At 41.1% G+C, this 6,290-nt stretch overlaps 1 long non-coding RNA gene across 1 annotated transcript; it reads right to left on the bottom strand.

Moving 5' to 3' along the window:
• Positions 1–365: 365 nt before the first annotated feature.
• Positions 366–2,647, bottom strand: LOC310675405. The gene is made up of 2 exons (XR_014510116.1): positions 2,555–2,647; positions 366–815 (listed from the first exon to the last, which is right to left on the bottom strand). It is a non-coding gene; the product is annotated as an uncharacterized lncRNA (long non-coding RNA).
• Between the last annotated feature and the right edge of the window lie 3,643 nt (positions 2,648–6,290).

The raw sequence follows: 6,290 nt of genomic DNA, 5'->3' as shown, positions 1-6,290 counted from the left end.
CTTCTTTTGTTGGAAGGAAGGCCAGTGTCATTCTCTTTCATAGTACTGGAAGTTGCATGCTTTTGGGGGGGAAAGCTTGTTCCCCCCATTTAATTCTCAGCTTAGCATTTTGATTGTCCTGTTGCTATACAGGAAAACACTTTCCCTGGTTTTTATAAATTGCTCTTATCTGTCAATATGGAAATGATTCCAGTACAGTAAACACCACTTGTAACATGCTGCCCTGCATTCATTTTTATTTTTTTTTACCCACTCTACTCTATATTAAAATTGTTGTCATTAACTATTTCATTAGTAAATGTTTGGTACTTATTCATGAATATTGTTGGTAGAATGGGGAAATAACTCATGCAGAATAAGAGATGTAAGAGAGGCAAACCATTTATTTTCAGAGAGTACTTTGCTGCTTTTTAAATGCTCACTGCACAATGCAAGGTGGACACATTTCTCAACAGGCAATTCTTTTAGCCACAGAAAAGCAAAATAATGGAACAGCTTTAGCAATGAGCAGAAATGCACTGAATATTCTCCCATTTCAATATTTGTCATAGAATCATAGAACTGTAGAGTCGGAAGTGTTCTCGTATTGCTTCAGGTAGTACAAATTGAAACAGTTTCTCCCCCATTCCTAGATGAGGGCTTGTTGTTGTTAATTTTTAGACGCCCATTGTCCTGTGGTTTCCCCTTCTCCCTGAACAGCAAAGCTCCATTCCATGTTGCAACCTGCTGTTCCAACTTTCCCCAGTTTTCAAAGAGGCTTGCAGCAGCTAAAAACTGCATTTGAGGCAAAATGCACATGTCAATCTTCCTTAAACCTGCCAAGCAAGTTAATAAATTATTTGAAAGCGGTCAGTGATAACATCGTAACTCATTATTAATTTTAGATAGATTAAGCCAGGAAAAACAACCACACATCAAGCGGAAGGGTTGAAACCAGTTGCATTTCACTACCTGTGTGTTTTTGTGGGGAAATGTTCAAACACATAACCTCCCACTTGAAGTCTGAAGTGGTGCGGTCCAGGAAACATTTTGCCAAGTCCACAAACCCCATTGTGGTCTGGATCTGTCCCCAGTCACATTCCCACAGCCACTGGGTGTGAGGGCCTGGTCAGCGCCCAGCACTACTTCACCTGCTGGCTGGATCATAGCCTGCCTATAAATTGGCCAATCACAGGCAGGCTGAGGCACAGAGCCTCCTCAGGGGCAGGGCCAACCACGCCAGCGGGCGTCACTTGGGTCTGCGCCAGGGGAATAAATAGCGCATCTCACTGTGCCCCCAAACTGTCGGTTTACCTGTTTGGATCTGAAACCCTCCCTCCGTTCATTCAAAGGTTTGCTTTTATGCTAAGACCTTGCTATGGAGTTGATTGGCTGACACATTCAGGGCTGGGCAGGGTTTTTTCCCCTCATCAAGTTGGCTCTGGCCATGTGGCTTTCACCTACCTCATAGCAATTGTCACAACTTTGCAGAGTTAGGCATTGGCTATGCCTTAGTTTTGGGCAGAGGGGAAGTTGTAGCCTCTGCCTCCCACTTCCTGGGAAAGGGTATCCCATTGAAGGGGTCTGTGAGGAGTTGCTTTTGTCCAGATGCCCAAGTGTGGGCTAGGGCCCTAGCAGCTTTCAATCTCCTGGGGGATACCCCTATTTGATTTAGGTCACGGATCGACCCTATGATACACTCCTAGCAGACGTGCTGGAGTTAAAATGGTGTGCCCAATGCTTAAGCCAAGCAATAAAGTTGTGGCCTAATTTTGACCCAATCTTCCATTACAACTGGTGTCTTGTCTGGTTATTTATCACATTGGGAGCGAGAGGGTCATGGGGCCTTGGCATGCAAATTGTTGTTTGTGTAACGTAGCCTAAGGAGAAATCATGAACAGCACTGGTGATCCAATATGACAGAAGATTGAAACCCTGATCTCTAGCTTCCTCCAGGACACCACTCTTTGTTAGGACTGAAGTGTTACTGATACTGAGAAACCACATTGGGAGGGGAGGAGAGAGAGAGAGAGAGAGAGAGAGAGAGAGAGCGCAGTCTAGTATTTGTATTTTGGTCTAGTATTTGTATTTTGGTGTGCTCTGTCATGTCATCTATTAGAAGGACATCACCCCCCAGATTGTGATTAGCAGATGTCCGAGGTTTCATGTACAAAGTTTTAGAAGGAGGGGGAGGAGGAAGAGGAGGAGAAATACTTATCATAGGGACTGTTGCATAGCCAAGCGGGACCTGAGAAGTATCCAATTAGTGTTCATTTGTATTCAACATATGTGAAGCAACAATTCTTATGCTAATAAGCTGCCTTGTTGTTAAGCAACAATATTATTCTGTTGTTCCATGGTAAGAGAGTACCTATACAACATATGGTTATTGGGGGTTTCAGGTTCCCCTTCCTATGGAACTTTATCCAACTCCTGTACTAGATCACTTTCCATGAATCACATTTTTTCATGAATCACATGAGCACTGTTCCAGAGTATTTTTCATTCTCATGTACATTATATCAATTCGGAAAAAAGATTGGTTAATGAAGAAATTACACATCTTTCTACTTACGAGTGTTTGTTGAATTAATTGGCTGATGAAGAACTGAACGAAACAGTAGTTGCTATCTGGAAACACTGTTCAGCAGTTCAGAGTTGGACATCAGAATTACAAGCTTGATCTCTGCTGGGTAAAGTCCGGAACCGTGACTTATTCAGGGACTTTCAGAGACTTCAGTTTGATAGTTTTGATGTTTTGCATTATTTCATAAAGTTTTCTATACTGTTATTGTTTCTGGCCATCGTGTTCCTTTTGATATTGCTGAGGATAGGGACAAGCTGCTTGGAGAAGGGTGTCTGGCCACATGCCCCCTTTGACCCTTGCCCATCTTGGCTTTGTAGGGCTAGCTGAAGACAGTAGACTAGTTAGGTCCAGGGAGTGACCCTAACCAGGGACTGAAGCACTGGTAGTCATTTTAGTTTCAATATAATTGCAATGCATGTTTGTTTGTCTCCCAAGATTTCCATCAGCTCCAAGGGCTCAAAAATCAGTGGAAAAATCAGCTGAAAGGAACAGGGGGAAGAAAACCAATAATAAAGTTCTTCAAAGTAAGGATTTTATTACTTTATTGCAAGTGTTATCAGATTCTTTTATTTGTTGCATACATTCATTTATTTGTATGCCACATTCCCCAGTTCAACCCATGCTCACGGTAGATTACAAGCATGAAATAAAACATAAGTGTAACATAACAAAAGTAGTAGCGGACAATAAACCACATATCAAGAAATACCCAACCAAACTGAACAATTTCCACATAAATCACAGGAAGTGATAAAACCAACAGCAACTCCCCCAATAGAACCCCTGAAACAACACCCCAGCCCAAGTTACTGTTTATTTGTGTTATTTATTTATTGCATTTATATCCCACTGTTTTCTTCAAGGACCTCAAGGTGGCTTAGATGGTTCACCCCTCCTCATTTAATCCCCAGAACAACCCTGTCAGGTAGGTTAGGCTGAGAGGAGATTTGAACCCTGGTCTCCCCGTCTAGAACACTAACTATTGCACCATGCAGCACCCCTGGCTTCCTCTGCTGGAGTCAGTCAGGAACCCACCCTCCCAGGTCAGCTGGAAAGGGTGCAAGGTAGACACAATGAATGAATGAATGAATGAATGATCCAGGACTGCCCTGCTGGAAGCCTGAAGGGCCCTGACCTGCTTCTCTCCTTGCTTGGGGTGGGGCCTGACAGGCTCCATAAAGGAGTGCTCCTGCTGCACAGGGAGGGCTCCATTTTTGTTTTGTTTTTTAAAATGCTTTAGTTTTTTATCTATGTCATTTTAAATTGTGTTTGATATTAATGATGTATTCTTAGTTTTAGATTTTATGATTTATGTGGAAATTGTTTTCCATTTGGTTGTGTACTTTTTGATGTGTTTTATTTATGGTTTATGACTTTTGTTATGTTGGTAATTATGTATATTTTGTTACGTTGTAAGACGCCTTGAGCATTGTTTTAACTATGGAAAGGCGGCATACAAATAAATTGATGAATGAATGAATGACTCACAGCCAAGATGGTCTACTATTCCAGTTGAAAAATATCTGGACATTTGCAACCCATAAACCCTAAAGGAAAGTGGGGAAGAGAGTCTGCCCCCCCCCCCGAAACTCCTAATCTTTTTCAAGAATTGTCAGCCTTAAAAAAGACAGAGAATATTTAATAACTAAGAATGTCACCATACCCCTGAAAAAAGCTAGGAATTATGTTCTCAATACCCAGCTTGAAAGCCAGGTACACATTAGCCAATCATTTCTTTGATGGCCTGAGATCTCATACCCAACATCTATAGAATAGACAGAACTGTATGATTGGTAGGTGACATTCCCATCCTGAAATGCTGAATTGTGTGTGAGTGTGTGGATAACAGCTATGGATAGGACCTCAAAAGGACACTTTAAGAGAAAGGTAATTCATGAGTTTGTACTGTCTTCAGTAGCTATGATGGACAGGATTTTAAAATTATGAAGAAGAAACTGAAACTGTAGAAAGTAACTCTTGCCAATCAGCATTTTCCCCAGCAATTTTAAATAACATAAATTATTCTTTCCCTCTTAAGACTTCACACTATAAAAAAGCAGGATGACTTTATAGCTTAACATTTCAGGGGGGGGGGGGACATGTAAAGAACTTGTGCAAATGAATAATATGGAAGAGTGTGCTCCCTCTTTCAGGCTGAGAGCACACTGTGCTTTTAAAGCACATTCAAAGGATTCTGGGCACTGTAGTTTATCCCACACAGTATTATAATTCCCAGCAACCGTTAGCAAATTACAGAGCCCAGAATTCTTTAGGGGAAAGAATGCCATCTGAATGTGCTTTAAAGGTATCCTGTGCACACAGACTCAGTCACGCATTGCACCTCCATTTCATGAATGATTGAAGTCAGTTCCACTTTCATGGTCATTTGAAGACTGCATTATTGTGTACACCTGAATTAATGAATGAAGCATCATAGACCAGACTTTTGTATCCCCTCAAATACAATGCTGTCTGTTTCTTTATTCCGATTCGTCATCAAGTTTATAATCAGTGCTTTTTTTCTGGGGGGATGCAGGGGTACACATACCCCTAAACAATTTGTGAATCTAAGTTTGGCCTCATTGGGCAGTATTTCAATACGAGTAGGAAAATGAGGTACCCCTAAACATTTTTTAAAAAGTAAAAAAGCACTGTTTATAATAATGTGTAAACTATCCTATGATGTAGGCCAAAGACAACTCAAGAGAGGTACAGTCAGCCTCTTGCTAAAAAGCTATAAAATTTCATCCATCATATCCACTGATTAAGACCTTTCAAACTAAAATGTGCCGTAAGCATTATTGAATTCTGGGCTTTGCAGTTTGTTGGCCCATAAGAAACAATCCAAAATTAACAGTTGGGCAATGCCTTTTTCAGGCAACTCAGCATATCACAGAATAGTGTGCAAGCTTTTGCATTCTCCAGAACTCTTCAATGGGTTTAAATAATAAAAAGCCATGCAAATGGGGGATGAGGTAAGCCAGTTACTGGTAAAATCATGGAGTCTGTGTTCTGTCCCAGTCTCCAGATGGAATGTGGGAGGAAGCTGCAGACCTTCAACCTCTGTTAGGTGATCTGTGGGTTTCAGGTTGAACACATGGCTTCTGGGAATAAGGAACATGCCACAAACACCCCTTGATACTTGCCTGAGAAGAGCCGGTAGCCTGGACAGCTCATTGCATAGGGCAGACAGATGGGCTCATGCGAAGTCAGAAGGGGCAGCAATGAAATAGAAAGCACAAAGAGTTACATTACCCAAACTTCAGGAGCGCAACCATATCACTATCAGAGACTTTCCAAGAATACAAACTCCAAGTCACTGAAAGTGCTGAAGGATGAGGGGAGGGAAGTGAGTCATTCTCATTTTTATTTGTTCTTTTTTGTCACTAGTTAAATTACTTTCAGATAGTAAAACACATCTCTGGATACAATCCCTTATATTGGCAAACTTCAAGTAATAACCAAATGAAACACATTGTTCAAAATCAATACTGCATTTTCTACAGCTTTCGAGCACATGATGAAATGCTCAATGGAATATGCGCATGCAATTGTTGCACCACATTAAGCTTTCATGTTTTATTTAACAGAGAGAGAGAGAGACCTTGTCAAAGGTGTAAAGTGTGTTTCAAGAGAACCTGCAAATATTTTTTATTCAAAAGTCTCTTTAATTTAGAATGTGTGTTAGATAGACAAGTGAAATCCTAGTGTGTCATGCCAGACC

This window comes from Podarcis tiliguerta (assembly GCF_965153285.1).
Source record: "Podarcis tiliguerta genome assembly, chromosome: 4".
NCBI lineage: Eukaryota > Metazoa > Chordata > Lepidosauria > Squamata > Lacertidae > Podarcis > Podarcis tiliguerta.
The sequence above is the reverse complement of the archived record's forward strand: the minus strand, read 5'-3'. Positions and strand labels throughout refer to the sequence as shown.